The 17,886-nt window shown below is 41.8% G+C and overlaps 1 long non-coding RNA gene across 1 annotated transcript; it reads left to right on the top strand.

Annotated features, from left to right (window-relative positions):
* Positions 1–7,757: 7,757 nt before the first annotated feature.
* LOC124272886 lies at positions 7,758–15,096 on the top strand. The gene is made up of 4 exons (XR_006897466.1): positions 7,758–7,872; positions 10,527–10,656; positions 12,527–12,640; positions 14,671–15,096. It is a non-coding gene; the product is annotated as an uncharacterized LOC124272886 (long non-coding RNA).
* The last annotated feature ends 2,790 nt before the right edge of the window (positions 15,097–17,886 follow it).

Here is a 17,886-nt window from a genome sequence, read left to right as displayed (position 1 = left end):
CCGCATGCGATCGGGTTCCTAGTGATGCACACCACAGCAGTGAGTAAACATTCGCTGAAAATGGCGCTTTGTCAGTATTAAAGCATGTCAACTTGCGGAAAATATTAGCTAATTATAACCATGTCAACAGGAACTCCAAAGCTTATATACTGCAGGTCAAATATCAGTGTTTTATGCAGATTTTCATTTGTTGGGAGATCAGTGTTGGCGACCGCGGACGAAAATCCATTTTGTAAGTCCCGCCAAACCCTAAATAGTAGCCGTTGTCTGATTGGTTAAATCTGTTTGGCCGTCTCGCCTTTGATTGACGGTCATAGGTCGCTTCAAAGGTTACCTGACGCGACCTTCCATTAAGGTGTTGTTAGACTCAGTATAGCAGTGTAACGAATAATACTGAGTCTAAGTTTACTTAGACTGTAAAGATGGGTGGTTAAGGTTCACTCATTTGGTTTGTTGTTTAACGCCACACTCAGCAATATTCCATCTAAATGGCAGCGGTCTGTAAATAATAGTCTGGACCACACAATCCAGTGATGAACATAATGTGCATCGATCTATGCAACGGGGATACGATGACCACCCGATCCCGTTAGTCGCCTCTAACAACAAGTGTGGGTTACTGAAGACCAATTCTAACCCGGTCCTTCATAGGTTCACTGGGGCGGTGGGGTAGCCTAGTGGTTAAAGCGTTAAGCTCATCATGCCGAAGACCCGGGTTCGATTCCCCACATGGGCAAAATGTGTGAAGCTTCCATTTTGGTGTCCCCAGCACCGTGATATTGCTGGAATATTGCTAAAACCGGCGTAAATCAAACTCACTCACTCACTCACCATAGGTTCACTCAAATTCACCTTGGAGGTGTATCAGATCTGCATGCAGAAAGGTATCACATCAGAGAAAAATGTCTGATTTTGAAGAGATAATCTTTCAGCTGAACCATTGGCAGTGTGCTGCATAGATTTTTTGTTACTTTTGACAGACAATCACATTAAGAATGCTTAATAGTTTTGTTTAAGAAACCTTTGTGAAGCCAAATATTTTTCACAATGTTTGATAGTTTAGGTAATATTTTTGTACAACAGATGGAAAGTTTTGATCAATACAGAGAGTACATGTTTAAATGCTTCATGATACATTACTGCGCATCTAGTTAACACAGATGCATGTTTGGATGAGATTGCAAATAGATCACATCCTTGGGTTTTGTGAAACGATCTATTACAAGTATTTAGGTGAAGTTTATTGTTTAACAAAGACAAGCCCATGTTGATAGCTTTGTGTTTCTGAGCAGAAGATGATTATTCTTTTGTGACATATATCATCCTTTGTAATTCATAACATTTATGTACAGCTGTGGAGAGTTACCTCCCTTACTTATGCCAGCATCCCATGATCAGGGGTTGCCCCTGATTATGATTCTTGATTTCGTCTCAATTATAGCCATGTTGTTTGCAAAACTGTATATTGTAACACCTCTGGCACCCTTCAAACATAATGTATAATTAGTGTCCTACAACAAATGGCACTCATTCATTCTTGTTTGTTTTCATTCTCGCTGTACAACTATGTGAGGTAGTGTGAACAATTTACACAGTGAGGCGGGGGCTACCAAGGGAAGGCAGCAAAGTCAAGCTGACACCTGGGCAGCATATGGGCTAGATTGGCTGGTCAGTGTCCCTCCCTCCTTGGCCCTGGCATCCGGGGTAGAATAGGTCTTCAGCAACCCATGTGCTTGCCATAAAAAGCGACTATGCTTGTCGTAAGAGGCAACTAACGGGATCGGGTGGTCAGTTTCGCTGACTTGTTGACACATGTCATCGGTTCCCAATGGCGCGCAGATCGATGCTCATGCTGTTGATCACTGCATTGTCTGGTCCAGACTCGATTATTTACAGACCGCCGACATATAGCTGGGATATTGCTGAGTGCGGCGTAAAACTAAACTCACTGACTCACTCACCTTGGCCCTGGCTTGCCTTCTGCTGGTTGTCCATGCTCTTCCTGCTGTCTGCTCGCTACCATTTGATTAATCATAGGGTCGGCTTTTAAACGCAGATGAACGGCGTACAATCTGCATAGGTCGGCAATTCTCATGGACATAATCAGATTATCTGGTCGTATTTTGACTTGTTTGAATAACTCTCACAAGAGTACGGGACAAATATTGTTACAAAATGGCATAAGACCTGGATCACTTTGGGCTGTCTGCCCACATAAAGCAAACATGGTGTGACTGAAATACTTTTCAAAGTTAGTAATAGTAATAATGGTCCATTTATCATGCGCATTTCTCCATGCACAATGCATGCTCAAAGCGCCCAAACAATCTGATTATAATTATCCCGAATAACCCAAGCTGCCTGTGAAGCCCTCGAAAGTTATGGTTGCATGACTTATCCCACCCGGTACCCATATTCTGCTAGATGATGAGGCAATTTTGAACAAACTCACTTGCCTAAGGTGAGACCACATGTCTCAATGTGCTTCGCGTAGGACAGGACTCATGTCCTAGAAACTCCCATGAGTCTAGCTGCCAAACACCGTCACCCAAGGGATAACTTCCCGGCCCCAACCTGGTTAACTTCAACTGATTTGTGACCTGAGCTCTATGCACCAGACCACGCATAGTTAGGTTGAACCCATCAGATATGTACTGAATGAATATATGAGTGTTTTGCTCTGATGTGATATTATACCAGTAATTACCGTAAAGGTTTCAACATATTCTCTTAAGGGCAAAGAACCTATGCTTCATGTAAGTTTAATATGAATGACAGTTGTATTTAATTATACATAACAAGTTTAATATGAAGATCCCAAGGGTAGTTTCCTCAACCTGAATTATGTTTTGCATGTTGTAAGAATGCTGAATATAGTATGTATATTTGAATAAACAAACTTTGTTCAATTTATGTATTGTGTTGTTTGTAAAACGTTCTTATATTTAACTCAAACTCAAACTCTTTTATTCTCAAAAGAACCACTCTTGGTGGTACAAGAGAAAACATTATAAACATTTGCAATACATATACATACAGGCAAGATGGCAGAAAGTACAATTATAGTTTTATAATATAAATACAGCATAGCTACAGTTTACAATATAAACATTTAGTCCTTTTCACACTTTTCCACTAAGTTTAGGTATTTTGCCAAATGCTTTCTTTGTGCAAGGTTTTGCTTCAGGAATATGTTTTTATAAGTTATTAGATTAGGGAAAGATACGATTTAATGGGAATGTATTTCTTTCTTTGTTTAGTAAAAGCTTCACATTTAAATACATAATGAAATTCATCTGCTACAGCAGGTGATTTACACTGACTTGCAGGTTCCGTTTTCATAATCAATGCCATGCCAACGGCCAACTTCAACAGGTAGGTTATGGTTAAACCTAAACACCGCTTCTACGTGGCTTTTATACATTTCAAAAAAGCTTTTGATTTTGTAAGCAGAAGGAAAATGTTACATCTGTGGAAAAACGGTGTCCATGGTTAGATCTATAAGGTGTTGGCAAGTATGTATTCTAATGTGTTGTCCTATATTCAACACAGGTCGATGGAGAACACAGTCGTTCAACACTTCCGTTGGAGTTAGGCAGGGTTGTATGCTCAGTCCGCTTCTGTTTATCTTCTTTATAAATCAGTTTGTGAAAGAACTTAATGAAAGTAACAGTACTGGTATATTTGTAAATGACTGCATTGAGGTAATTAGAATACTATTGTTTGTAGACGATGTAGTCCTGGTGGCAGACTCGCCAATTGACTTACAAAGAAAGATATATTAGAGCAGTTTTGTATAATGTGGGGTTTTCAAGTTAATCTTGAGAAATCAAATGTTATAGTTTTCAGAAATGGAGGGTACTTAAGAAGATCAGAAAGGAAATTGTTGCTACAACATACTATAAATACTTGGGAGTCATTTTCTCATCTCGTTTAATCTGGTCTAAAAGTTGTGAAAAAATAGCTTTACAAGCACAACGTGCATGTTTCCCGATTTATCGTTTGTTACGTAACTATCCAAATATTGGCTTTAAAACTATCATAAAAATATTTGATACAAAAATAGCTCCCATAGCCTTACGTGGCAGTGAAATTTGGGAATCCTGTCTCAGAGATTGAATAGAAAAGGTTCAAAATAACTTCATTCAGAAATATTTATCAATCAGTAAGAAATCTTCTACTATAGCTGTTTTGGGTGATACTGGCAGATACAATCTGTGTGTAAGATACTATGGCAATTGTATTAGATATATTGGTGTCGGTTAATCCGTTACACCCTTCACGATATCCTGCAGCATGCTATCAAATGTTAAAGCAACATGATGAAAATGGTAGCCAGAATTGGGTCTCCCATGTACGTACACTATTATTCACAACAGGTTTCTCATATGTGTGGATAAATCAAGAGTGGCGATATTTCTCTATTTATGTCCACATTTTAAAAACTGTATTGAGATAAATGTTCAAGACTGGTATACAAGACTAAACAAGTCTCATTATCTTTCCTTCTATAAATCCATTAAAACTCCATTGGAAGCTGAATCATACATGTTTTCAGATATTTTACCTAAAGATGTATTATGGCTGTTTGTTAAATTAAGATGTCAGTCTCATAATCTCAAAGTCCAGAAGTATAGTTAATGTAACAATTATAACATAAATGATATAACCTACACACGTTGTTGTTTACATGAGATACAAGATGAATATCATATTACTCTTATCTGTCCATGTTATGAGACTCTTAGAAACTTGTATGTACCTTCCTTTTATATCAATAGTCCCACAAGGATGAAATTCGGTAAGTTATTAGCATGCAGAGACTTATCATTGATAAAAAGTATTGCTATATTTTTAAAGAGAACCCAAATGTTTAAATGATCTCACTATACAACCACACCGTATTATCGCTATTGTGATGTACTCTGTATTTTAAAAGAATCATAAGCCGGCAGGGATCGGGTGTAGCATTTCGCAAGTTGTGTATGCATTACTATTCGTCATGGACCCGTGAATATCCGGGTTAGAATTCATCTTCTGTCGTTGCTCTTCTATGCTGTAATTTTCCGACACCAACAGGATGTAGCTGCAATTTGGAGATTACTGTCTAATCTAACAGTTTCCGTAAGTCGCCGTGATTTTGTTCTTGCCTTGCACAGTCCCCATCTGATACCGTCTTACATTAATATCTTTATACTCTTTTGCCCTCACAAATGTTTGAATACATACAAACCTTTCTTTCAGCGATGTATAGTTTTTTTTAAACCAGCCTAGTGGTTAAAGCGTCCGCTCATGACGCTTAATACCCGGGTTCGATTCCCCATATGGGTACAATGTGTGAAGCACATTTTTGTTGTCCGCCGCCGTGATATTGTTGGAATATTGCTAAAGCGGCGTAAAACCATACTCACTCACTCACTCGCTCGCTCTAAACGCCATGGGTCCAAACACAAATCCCGTGAAGAATCCGGGTTAGAATTGATCTTCAGTAACCCATGCATGTGAGAGACAAGTAACGGGATCGGGTGGTCAAGCTCACTGACTTGGTCGACACATGTCATCGTATCACAACAGCTCAGATCGATGCTCATGATGCCGATCACTCTGTTGTCTGGTCCAGACTGAATTATTTAGAGACCGCTGGAATATTCCCGAGTGCGTCGTAAATCAACAAACATACAAAATCTCTTAGTCCCCGAACCATAATATTTTCCTTCCTGTCAGCCTTTCTGAAAACCTATTGCCAAAAATGAAACAAGTTTTGGTTTTCCTCAGGTTCAGGTCTAAATCTCGCCTCTCACTCGGGAACATATACAACCATGAACCTAAATAGTTATGTTTCTTTCTAAACTATATAATTTGAGAGACTAAGCGTTAGTCCACAAAACAAACGAAGAATTCGAGTTTGTTGCCTTTGCCGCTGTGTCGAAAAGTAGTAACAGTAGTCGAGTCTGTATCCTGCGTTTTTTCTATTTAGTCGTCATTGTACGGTTGTGACGAACCTCGGATAACTCGAAGTATTTACACAGGTCACTTCAACAAAGTGTGAGTGAGGTTTTACGCCGATTTTAGCTATATTCCGTGTGGGGCGGTGGGGTAGCCTAGTGGTTAAGGCGTTGGCTCCTCACGCCGAAGACCCAGGTTCGATTCCCCACATGGGTACAACGTGTGAAGCCCATTTCTGGTGTCCCCCGCCTCGATTTTTGCTGGACTATTGCTAAAAGGTGCGTGAGTGAGTGAATGAGCACGCACGCACGTACTCACTCACTCACTCAATCCTGGTTACCAGACTTTTCAAGTTTTCTGCATCAAGTCCGAAAGCAGACCACATCACTACCCCTTACTGATTGACAACATGTACAATGTGATACACATGGGACGTTGTAACACAATGAATAACACTGTTGCATTGCATGGCTCAAAAACGGACTGATGAATTGCAATCAAACTCGAAAACTACTAAACATATAATACTCAATGAAACACTGTTCATAATTAAAACATCAGACGAACTATGTGAATTTTTTGCAGAATTAATGTCCTAAAAATCAAAAAAGTTGTTTTACAAACTCTCATTAAAATATTTGCACAGTTCACTGTTTGTTACGAGGGAGGAGTGCAAAGAGAAGAACAGCCAGGTGTGCGAGAAAGTGGAGACAGCACAGCACAGGGTAATGAATCAATAACTTTGTCGGCACTTGTGCACGTGCCTCTCGTACACCTGGCTGTTCCTCTCTTGCACTCCTCCCTCGTAACAAATCGTGAACGTGTCAAACTTTAGTGACAGTTTGTAAAATTCACAAGTTGGTCTGATGTTTTGATTATGATCAGCGTTTTATTGAGTATTATATATTATTATTTTCGAGTTAGATTGCAATTCATCGATCAATTAAGCCAAAACGGACTATATCTTGCAGTCAGTTAAAGTATTTATTCCGAGCTTGATTTGTTTTTGTCAGTCAGATAGCAGTCATAACCAACACTACAGCCATATATGATATGAACTTATTTTTAATAAAATATATATAATTAGATGACATGAAACAGACTATATTATAGCACGGCCCCAAAGCAAATGCTTTACCGGGAGCAATAATGTTGTTAAGACGACCCCGATAATGAATGTAGTAGAATTTTAAATTTACTAACCCATAGTGTAACTTAAAGTGCAAATGCTTTGGCGGTTTGAAAAGTAGACACTGTTATATGTTGTATAAAGTCATCAAATTATTACATAGGTTTGTTTCGTCCTGGCCGACTATTTCATCGGCACTCATTCCACAAAGCGATCATAGCGCTGAGGTAATTGTATCTCCTGTAGATTGTGAGTAAGTTTAGTTTTACGTCGCTTTTAACAATATTCCAGCAATATCACGGTGGGGGACACCAGAAATGGTTTTCATACATTGTGCCAATGTTTAGAATCGATCCATGGTCTTCGGCGTGACGAGCAAACTCTTTAACCACTGGGCTACCACCTCCGCCCCTCCCATAGATTATTATAGGAATTATATCACGGAAGAGAGTTTAATTCGGGGTATATCCGTACTTCTTCATCAGTGAATTCACCTGATGAAGGAGTAAGGATGCACTCCGAATCGTTGTGTTCCTCATGATAAAGAAGTTGACATCCGTTAGAAACTCTCTACCTCATGTGTATCACTTCTAAATGTCATTCAAAGACGTAATTAAAATACGATCATCGCGACCTTCGAAACTATTTCCTCCTGTGTACATGTACACTCGTCACGTGACCATTGCGTTACTATATACAACTGTTTTACAATTCACTGAGCAGACGTCAACTACAGACGTCAACACAAGCTTAATCGTTTCGATTACATCACCTACGGAGAGGAACCCTGATATAAGGTACGGTGAATTGTTTTAGATTTCGTTTTGAACACATCAGTTTAGATAGGGGACATGTTTAATGTTAGGTTCATATTTGCCTGTGGGACTGGTTCACTGGACTTTCTAAGGATAGTGGCCGCCATTGGAGTGCGAATGTTATCAAGTAGCTTAGATCTATACTAAACTCTATTTATTTTGAGCTAACATGCTTCGTAATCAATTATGTGAACGTTTATTGTTTTAAAAAGTAGAAATCCTTAATGCCTTTCATTAAATCTATCTATATTGGAGTTTACTGTATCATAACGATTTCTCCCTACTAGATCATTCATGCCTGACGTAAGTGCATATCTTTCATAGAGGTAATACGTCTCCATATTTATTTACTTGTCCTTCATGGAAAAATATATGTATATATATCAACAACTACTACTGTAGAAACCCGATAATTCAGCTTTTTCACTCTAGTAAATTAGGAACAATTAGGAAATTAGAAATATTTTGCAAAATAATGTCTCATTTTAAGGAACGCCAGAACGATAAACGATTAACGTGTGATTGTTACTCTTACAGGGTGACTGTATCACTATTGTATTGTATTGTATTGTACCACTGTATTGTATTGTATGGTACCACTGTATTCTCATGTCCAAGATATATAAATAGTATCTGTCTGTCTGCCTGCATTATTTCGTCTTTCCCTATTGTGGAGGCTATTGATACGCTACAAGTCACAACATCTAAACAGTCTATGTCAATACAAAATCAGCCTTTCAAATCGGTCTTTATAACAGTTATATTTAGGCGTATAACTCGAGAGCTTATGTCACTTTTCTAGTAGGCGTATATCTTGGGATCTGTCAACAGCAACTATAATGCATATAAAGAATACTGTACGAGAGTGTGTGTCATATTGTCTTTTACCAAACAAGTAATTGCATAAACTGTGCACTTGGTTCCCCCAAGTTAATGGAGAAATCAATCTTCGATGTAACCACATATATATATTGATATAGTGAGTACGTGTTTTAAGTTAGTCTAAACTTTTGATGGGAAGTATATTTGGGATTACGCTTTCCCCGTCAAGTACAACGATATATGGTAAGTGAGTGAGTGAGTATGGTTTTACGCCGCTTTTACCAAAAGTCCAGATTCTAGTGTCTTTTGGGGTTGAGTTCTATACGGGATTGGGGCCCGCACTCTCAGAGTGAGGCACCTTATCGCCAGACAATTTCAGCGATTTCACCGATCCCCCAAAATGGAAGTGTGACAACTGGTAGTCTCGATCACGATCACGTACTTTGTATACCCCTCCGACAAGTGTAACATCAGTATGACATACATGCATGCGAGTGTAATAATTTCTTTACTGCCCAATATTTTCTTTATCTCATTGAGCTCCTCTTTAGGAAAATGCTATCACGGCCTCGTCTTAGAAAACCAAATCTCCAGCTTTGGCGTCATTCCGACATAACGTCACACCAAGATTTGAATGACGCCAATAATGCCGCCCGGATGACGGAAATGGAGGATATTTCATGCGTGTAGTGAAATATGATTTATCTGTCATCAAGTGACGTGAAAAACGTGACATTCTCTCGAGTGGCATAGATCACGAAATAACAGATAGATCATGTTTGCCAAGCCACTTGAAATATTCTATCTATTATATGCATTCAATAATGCATATATTTTGTGTTGTGTGACAAGATTCTGGATAGAAAACTGTGTTGAGCCACAACGGTTTTCCGGCAAAGTGATATTTTCTCTGCAGTCAACATATCAAATTTCTGTCACTGCAACGAAAGTATCACGTTTCTCAGACTCTGAAATCTCAGTTTCACACTTAAGCATATATTTGCACAGGTGCTCGTACGATATTTATGAAGTCGGGTATATCGAGCTCTCTTGATGCATGCTGACTGTCTTGATAATAAAAGAACCCATGAGATTTCGGTTTGCAATTGGGCCTATGAACATCTGCTGTTTCCAAGAGGCGACCCGTGAAGATCCGGGTTAGTATTGATCTTCAGTAACCCATGCTTGTCGTAAGAGGCGACTAACAGGATCGGGTGGTCAGGATCGCTGACTTGGTTGACACATGTCATTGAATCCCAATTGCGTAGATCCATACTCATGATGTTGATCACTGGATTGTCAGGTCCAGATTTGATAATCTACTTACCGCCGCCATATAGCTGGAATATTGCTGATTGCGGCGTTAAACAACAAACAAACAAACATCCTTGCTGTCTTTGTTCTGCCACCTTGTGTAAAGAAACTACAAGCACGTGTGTTGTGACCTTAAAGCTAGAATGGTCTCGACATCTAGTTTGTATTTTGTTTGTTTGTTAGCCCACTGATGAATATTCATGAAAGACCATTCTAGCTTTAAGAAAGTCCAGGGCAACACATTATATATATCATCGACATCTATTAGCTTGAGCATTTGTTTGTTTGTATGCACACAGCAATATTGCCAAAGCCGATAAGAGAATGTCATTCGACGATGGGAACATTGTGTATACATGTAAACTGTAGAATATGTTTAAGTGTATACTGTACTACCCGCTGTGTCGATATGAAACTAGTTGTATTCATTCATATTTGTTTGTTTTAAGTATTTGTGTGAACGTAAATAGATGTGAGTGAATCATTTGTATTTTTGACAGATGAGGCTATCGAACATGCTCCGCCCTCCTGAACGGACGTTTATCTTGTTGGCCGGCCTTTCCTTCCTGGCGGGGAACTACGCCACAACTCCTGCGCAGAACATGATACTGACTGACAGTGACAACTCATGTATGTAACTAGATCTACTATTTCTGATATGCATGCAACAGTATGACGATCGTGACATTTAGTAAACATTGATATTTTCACACAAATACATTAATCCGACATATTTGTCTGCAGCCACAAGTGTCGGATTAACGAGAGTTGACTGTATTATGTTTGTTTGTTGTTTAACGCCGCACTTAGCAATATTCCAGCTAAATGGCGGCGGTCTGTGCGCAACCAGACAATCCAGTGATCAACAGCATGAACGTCGATCTACGCAACTGGGATACGATGACATGTGTCAACCAAGTCAGCGATCCTGACCACCCAATCCTGATAGTCGCCTTTCACGACAAGCGAGGTTTACTGAAGACCAATTGTAACCCGGATCTTCATAGGTATCATGTAGGAATTAAAGCAAAGAGAAGTTGTATACTTTGAGTGATAAATAGGGTAGTGTAATGGCTGCAGCGCTCGCTCGTCATGACCGCTTCCGTGGTGTAGTGGTTAGAGCGTCCGCCCGGAGAGCGGAAGGTCGCGGGTTCGATCCCCGACCGCGTCATACCAAAAGACGTTAAAATATGGTACTTGTTGGTCCCTGCCTGGCGCTCGGCATTAATGGGTACAACAAGGAATGGTCGGCTCGGAGTCAGTATAATGTGTTTGAGTGGGGTATTCCTGCTTCACTGCGGCATGGTATCTCAGTGGGATAGCACTATAAAACCAGCTTAAGTCTGGGCTAGCACAAGCTGCCGCACATACACATACACACGCATGCACGTCGTCATATGAGCGAAACATTCTCAAGCACGACGTAAAACCCAATTTCACCTCACCTCACCTCGCTAGTCATGCCGAAGATACGGGTTCTGTACATTCAATATGCCCGCGCCGCCACACACCGTGCTCATCTGTGTCCCTTGAGGACGCCAGAAAACATGATCGTAGGTTCGAATCCCGGTAGCCCCAAATATAGTTTTAGGTTTGCAAGCATCAAACCGCGATCGTGGGTGTCTCCAAAGTGCTGAATGTCTGAGACCAACATCGCTTCGGGTTTTACTCCCACAAAAAAACAGACACGCCGTGCTATAGCTGGATACTGGTCAAAACGGCTTTAAACCCTAACCGACTCACTCACTCAATCGGTGACACGTGATTTGTTTCCACCCCAAACTAGGATACGATGACGTGTCAACCTAGTCAGCAAGTCTGACCACCCAATCATGTCAATCGCCCCTTGCGACAAGCATGGGTTGCTGAAGACTCGGTCTTGACGGGCGACTCGGTCATTTATAAGTTGTTGTGATGTTGCTGAAACATTACGGATAGCATTATGTGATGTATTCATACTAGCCTGACATCTTGTCTCTGAAATGGGCATTTTTTATAGAAAAAACGGTTCCTCATTATATTCATAATTTAAAAACTACAAAATAAGTATTAAAAAAGAGCCCACAGACTTTCCTTATTTTCAGAGACCAAACAAATTTGCAGAGCTACGATTGTTTGGAATTTCACAACACCAGTAAAGATTTTTACCACTGACGGGATTACCCCTGAATTCAAACGTTAGGTAGTGAGTGAGTTTAGTTTTACGCCGCTTTTTATCAATATTCTAGCAATATCACGGTTTGGGACAACATGAATGGGCTTCACACATTGTATCCATGCGGAGAATCGAACTCAGGACTTCGACGTGACGAGTGGACGCTTTAACCACTAGGCTACCCCACCGCCCCATCAAACATTAGAAATCACCCCATGAAGCAGTGATAATCTAGACTTGCCACATATTCTAGGCTTGCAGGGTCTGGATTGGGTATATTTGTTTCAGTCTGGATAGCAGACTATATTCATGTGCCAATAAAGAACCACATGTACAATTGTACAGGTGCGGTTGAAGATAATGGATAACTCTTCCCGAGCGTGAAGTCGGTGGAAATATGGGTCAAGTCTACGTTTTCGACCACATGGCCTTGGACAATAGGTAACGGCAAGCACTACGGTAAGAAATGCTTTACTCTTGGCCTTTGTTGTGGCAATTGGGTCACGGATTACCAGTTTTCTCACGCAATTGCGTCCCTTGGACACACCAGGAACCTGTGACTGTGGGTTCGAATCCCGGTCCACCCTTGTATTGCTTGTAGGTATGTCAGCACAACGGTCGTATACCACACAGTGTTCCTGTGGGGAATCGCACCCAGGTCTTCGAACACTATAACCACCAGGCTACCCCGCCGCCCTTATCCGTTGCAAAGTGGGGTAGATGTCTCACATTTTAGTAACATCCATGTGGGTAGGCATGGTGCATTGAGTGAAAATTGAAATGCCTTTTACCACTTAGTTCCCATGTGCGCGGGTACGGTCTTGCAAAAGCGAGGTCCACAATTGGATCCGAACACTTCTAAGGGACGCAACCTACCACAGCGAACTGTTTTGCTTGGTTCACTGTGTATCAGCATATTTCAAATTGTTTCGACAGAGTGAGTGAGTGAGTTTAGTTATACGCCGCCCACAGCAACATCCCAGCAATATAACGGCGGCGTTTCCACAGAGATGACGTTAGACAAATGCACAACCGTGCTTGATATACCGTATCTACGTTTTGGGATCAAGAAACTTAATCTCTTGGGTGCCGTTGTGCCAAAACAACCTTTGCGATGCGACCGTCGAAGGTCTGTGTAAACGTACGGAGTTTACGATCGCTTTGTGCAACGGCACCCAGTGTCGTTCACTGGTGGGTGGGACCCACTAGTAACTATGTTAAAGCTGTGAGGCCCTACGGGCTAAGATGTGATTGTCGGTGTCGCTGTCTCTCTGTTTCGGAAGCGAACACTTAACATTCAGTCTCACAGCCGTCTCGCACTCGAGGAAATGCGATATCAGGTCTCAATCTGGCTACTGTAGAAGCGTTAAATGTGGTATATGAGGTGGAAGTTGTTGAATTACTCACTGTCAGTCTTCGCGTCAATTGTGGTTCAATTATTCACTGTCAATCTGACATACTGGTCATGTTCTTTCTTGTACTGTTTATTGAAATACTGCAGTGTCTTTAGTTAATCACAGTCGTTTCTTGTTTTCGTTATACTGCTCTCAGATATATAATGTTGTTTCTTGTTTTCGTTATATATAGTATCACGATACCTAAGTCACTATACCATAGTGTCACGATATATAAAGTCAGATATATACGATACGTATCATGGTACATAATGTTGATACGTATCACGGTATACTAGATCAGATATACTTGATACGTATTACGATACATAGGTTACGATACGATACGTATCACAAAACATAGGTCACTATATGATAGTATCATGATACAAAGGTCATTACTATACGATACGTATTACGATATCTAGGTCACGATACGATAAGATTCACAAAGTATCGCGATACATAGGATCACGATACGATAGTATCACGATATCTAGGTCACGATATAATAGGTGTCACGATATATAGGTCAATCTACGAAAGTATTACGCTATCTAGGTCACGATACGATACGTATCACGATACATAGGTCACGAAACGATAGTACCACGATACCTAGGTCACGATACGGTAGTATCACGATACACGGGTCTCTGTACGATAGTATTACGATATATAGGTCACGATACGATAGTATCATGATACATAGGTCAATATACGATAGTATCACGATACGACAGTATCACGATCCATAGGTCACGATACGATCCGTATCATGATATTCAGGTCACTATACGATAGTATCACGATAAATAGGTCACTGTACCACAGTATCACGATACACTGGTCACTATACGATGCGTATCGTGTTAACATTTTTTGTTACATTGTGTGGAGATTTGTTGAGTATCAATACTTCTCTAACAAAGACATTTGGAGGCTTCGAATGAGTAAGCTATAGTAAAAACTTCCTTGTGTATCGTATCGTCGCCTAAAATCTCACGATACGCCAGTGCAAATATGTATCGTTTCACTTCCAATTGAAAGGACAGTTACCTTCTAACGATTAAACTTCCTGCTTCATGTCCCCAGACATGCCCGTCTCTGAGGAAGGACGCCGACAGTGGACATCCAAACAGCTCCTTCTCCACGAGCTGCTCATTGCGTCCATCTTACCGTGGTCACTGGTCAAGTTCGGGGACGCCGTGTTTCTCCGACGTCGATGGCTATGTGGCTGTCCTGAGGATGAGCCAAGACGTGGTGAGCTTGAGGTCGACCAGAGTGCCTCGGCGGTCACAGCAACAAGCCTTTCACGGGGACATGCCTTCAGTTCCATGTGAGAGAGAGAGAGGGCTTTTCTTTGCAAAGATGATCTGCTTTATTAAAGTTTAAAAAAGTGCTAAATATAAGATGTGCTGAAACAAATAACCATAAATGTCTTGCTTTCAATGTTTTATGCTGCCTGATATCTAATAAAATAACCTTTCCTGATATCTAATAAAATAACCTTTCAAGGTGTATCTTATCTTATATTATATGATCAGGGGTAATGAGTGGAGTGAGTGAGTTTAGTTTTACGCCGCTTTAGCAATATTCCAGCTATATCACGGCGGGGACACCAGAAATGGCTTCACATATTGTACCCATGGGAGAATCGAACCGGGCCGTGAGTGGCTTTAACTACTACGCTACCCCCAGCCCAGGGTAATGGGGCAGCCTAGTGGTTAAAGCGTTGGCTTGTCACGCCGAAGGCCCGGGTTCTATTAACCATATTGGTACACTGTGTGAAGTCCATTTCAGGTGTTTTTGCTAAAAAAAGCCGTAAAACATACTCACTCACTCGCCGAGGCATACCAGCAAAGAGGCTTCTAACAGTGTGTCCACGTGGGGAATCGAACCCTGGCCTTCGGCGTGACGAATGAATGCGTTAACTGAAATTGAGTGTCATTCACACATGACACTAGTCACAAACCCAATGACTGTGATATTTTGCTATTTTATTACCTTCCGTGTACAGGAGATAACTCTGCCATCAACACAAGAAATTGATTACACTGCCCAGAAACAGTTCAGCACTATCTCATTGAATGTCCAGGTCATGAAACACCACGCCAGGCTCTTAAAGGAACTGTGCTTAACAAAACTAAAAACATTTTTACAATGAACACAATACTTGGCGATAATATAATGTATGGCTGCATACAAAGAGCTGTGTTAGACTTCTTCATTCAAGTGGGGAAGTATGACATAATTTTACTGAACATAAATATAACAGGTTGTTAAGTGTTGGGCGTATATAGGATTTCCGAGGCCCAAGGTCGCCCTAAAGCTTTACCTACCTACATACCAACATTCATTTAAAGTTGGTTTGAAGCCAAAGGTTACACAACTCATTGCACTTAGAGTACATTTGTCTACAAGGGACAACCATTTCATTCAAATGCTGGATAAAGGGACAGTCCGGTGTTAATCAAACATCGGAGAACGCTAAAATGCCGTACGCCACTGTAACATAAGAAACATTCGCCATAAAATAAAACAACAAAAGGCAATACCTTCCCAAAGCCGCTTTATAACTGCCAGTTGGGTTACAACCGACAAGGAGTAAAAAACATCATTCATCTCTGCAGTTCTGCTGTGGACCAGTTTTAAGTCAAAGAAAAACAGACGACCTGACTGTCCCGGCTGACTGCAACTTTACATACTTACAACAACCTGTCTGTCCTCATCTCACCCCAAGCATGCCTGATGTCTCCTGTGTAACATCATGTACTGTGGATTTATTGCTCCTGTTTAGCATTATACCCGAACCAGCGTCTGGCTGTGTTGGTGTAGCATTATACCCGAATTACGACCTGGCTGTGCTGGTGTAGCATTATACCCAAACCTCTGTGCGGCTCTGCTGGTGTAGCGTTATACACGAACCACGTTCTGGCTGTGCTGGTGTAGCATTATACCCGAACCACGGTCTGGCTGTGCTGGTGTAGCATTATACCCGAACCACGGTCTGGCTGTGCTGGTGTAGCATTATACCCGAACCACGGTCTGGCTGTGCTGGTGTAGCATTATACCCGAAACCATGGTCTGGCTTTGCTGGTGTAGCGTTATAGAACCACGGTCTGGCTCTGCTGGTGTAGCATTATACACGAACCACGACCTGGATGTGCTGGTGTAGCATTATATCCGAACCACGGACCTGGCTGTGCTGGTGTAGCATTATACCCGAACCACGGTCTGGCTGTGCTGGTGTAGCATTATACCCGAACCACGGTCTGGCTGTGCTGGTGTAGCATTATACCCGAACCACGACCTGGCTGTGCTGGTGTAGCATTATACCCGAACCACGGCCTGGCTGTGCTGGTGTAGCATTATACCCGAACCACGGTCTGGCTGTGCTGGTGTAGCATTATACCCGAACCACGGTCTGGCTGTGCTGGTGTAGCATTATACCAGAACCACGGTCTGGCTGTGCTGGTGTAACATTATACTGAACCACGGCCTGGCTGTGCTGGTGTAGCATTATACCCTAACCACGGTCTGGCTGTGCTGGTGTAGCATTATACCCGAACCACGGTCTGGCTGTGCTGGTGTAACATTATACCCGAACCACGGCCTGGCTGTGTTGGTGTAGCATTATACCCTAAACACGGTCTGGCTGTGCTGGTGTAGAATTATACCCGAACCACGGTCTGACTGTGCTGGTGTAACATTATACCCGAACCACGGTCTGACTGTGCTGGTCTAGCATTATACCCTGAACCACGGACCTGGCTGTGCTGGTGTAGCATTATACCCGAACCATTGGCCTGGCTGTGCTGGTGTAGCATTATACCCGAACCACCGTCTGGCTGTGCTGGTGTAGCATTATACCCGAACCATCGGTCTGGCTGTGCTGGTGTAGCATTATACCCGAACCACGGTCTGGCTGTGCTGGTGTAACATTATACCCGAACCACGGCCTGGCTGTGCTGGTGTAGCATTATACCCGAACCACGGTCTGGCTGTGCTGGTGTAGCATTATACCCGAACCACCGTCTGGCTGTGCTGGTGTAGCATTATACCCGAACCACGGTCTGGCTGTGTTGGTGTAGCATTATACCCTAACCACGGTCTGGCTGTGCTGGTGTAGAATTATACCCGAACCACGGTCTGGCTGTGCTGGTGTAGCATTATACCCGAACCATGGTCTGGCTGTGTTGGTGTAGCATTATACCCGAACCACGGTCTGGCTGTGCTGGTGTAGCATTATAACCCGAACCACGGTCTGGCTGTGTTGGTGTAGCATTATACCCGAACCACGGTTCTGGC

This window comes from Haliotis rubra, unplaced genomic scaffold, assembly GCF_003918875.1.
Source record: "Haliotis rubra isolate DU_JTF1 unplaced genomic scaffold, ASM391887v1 Scf1031, whole genome shotgun sequence".
In the NCBI taxonomy this organism is placed as follows: domain Eukaryota; kingdom Metazoa; phylum Mollusca; class Gastropoda; order Lepetellida; family Haliotidae; genus Haliotis; species Haliotis rubra.
This window is presented reverse-complemented; position numbering and strand designations above follow the sequence as displayed.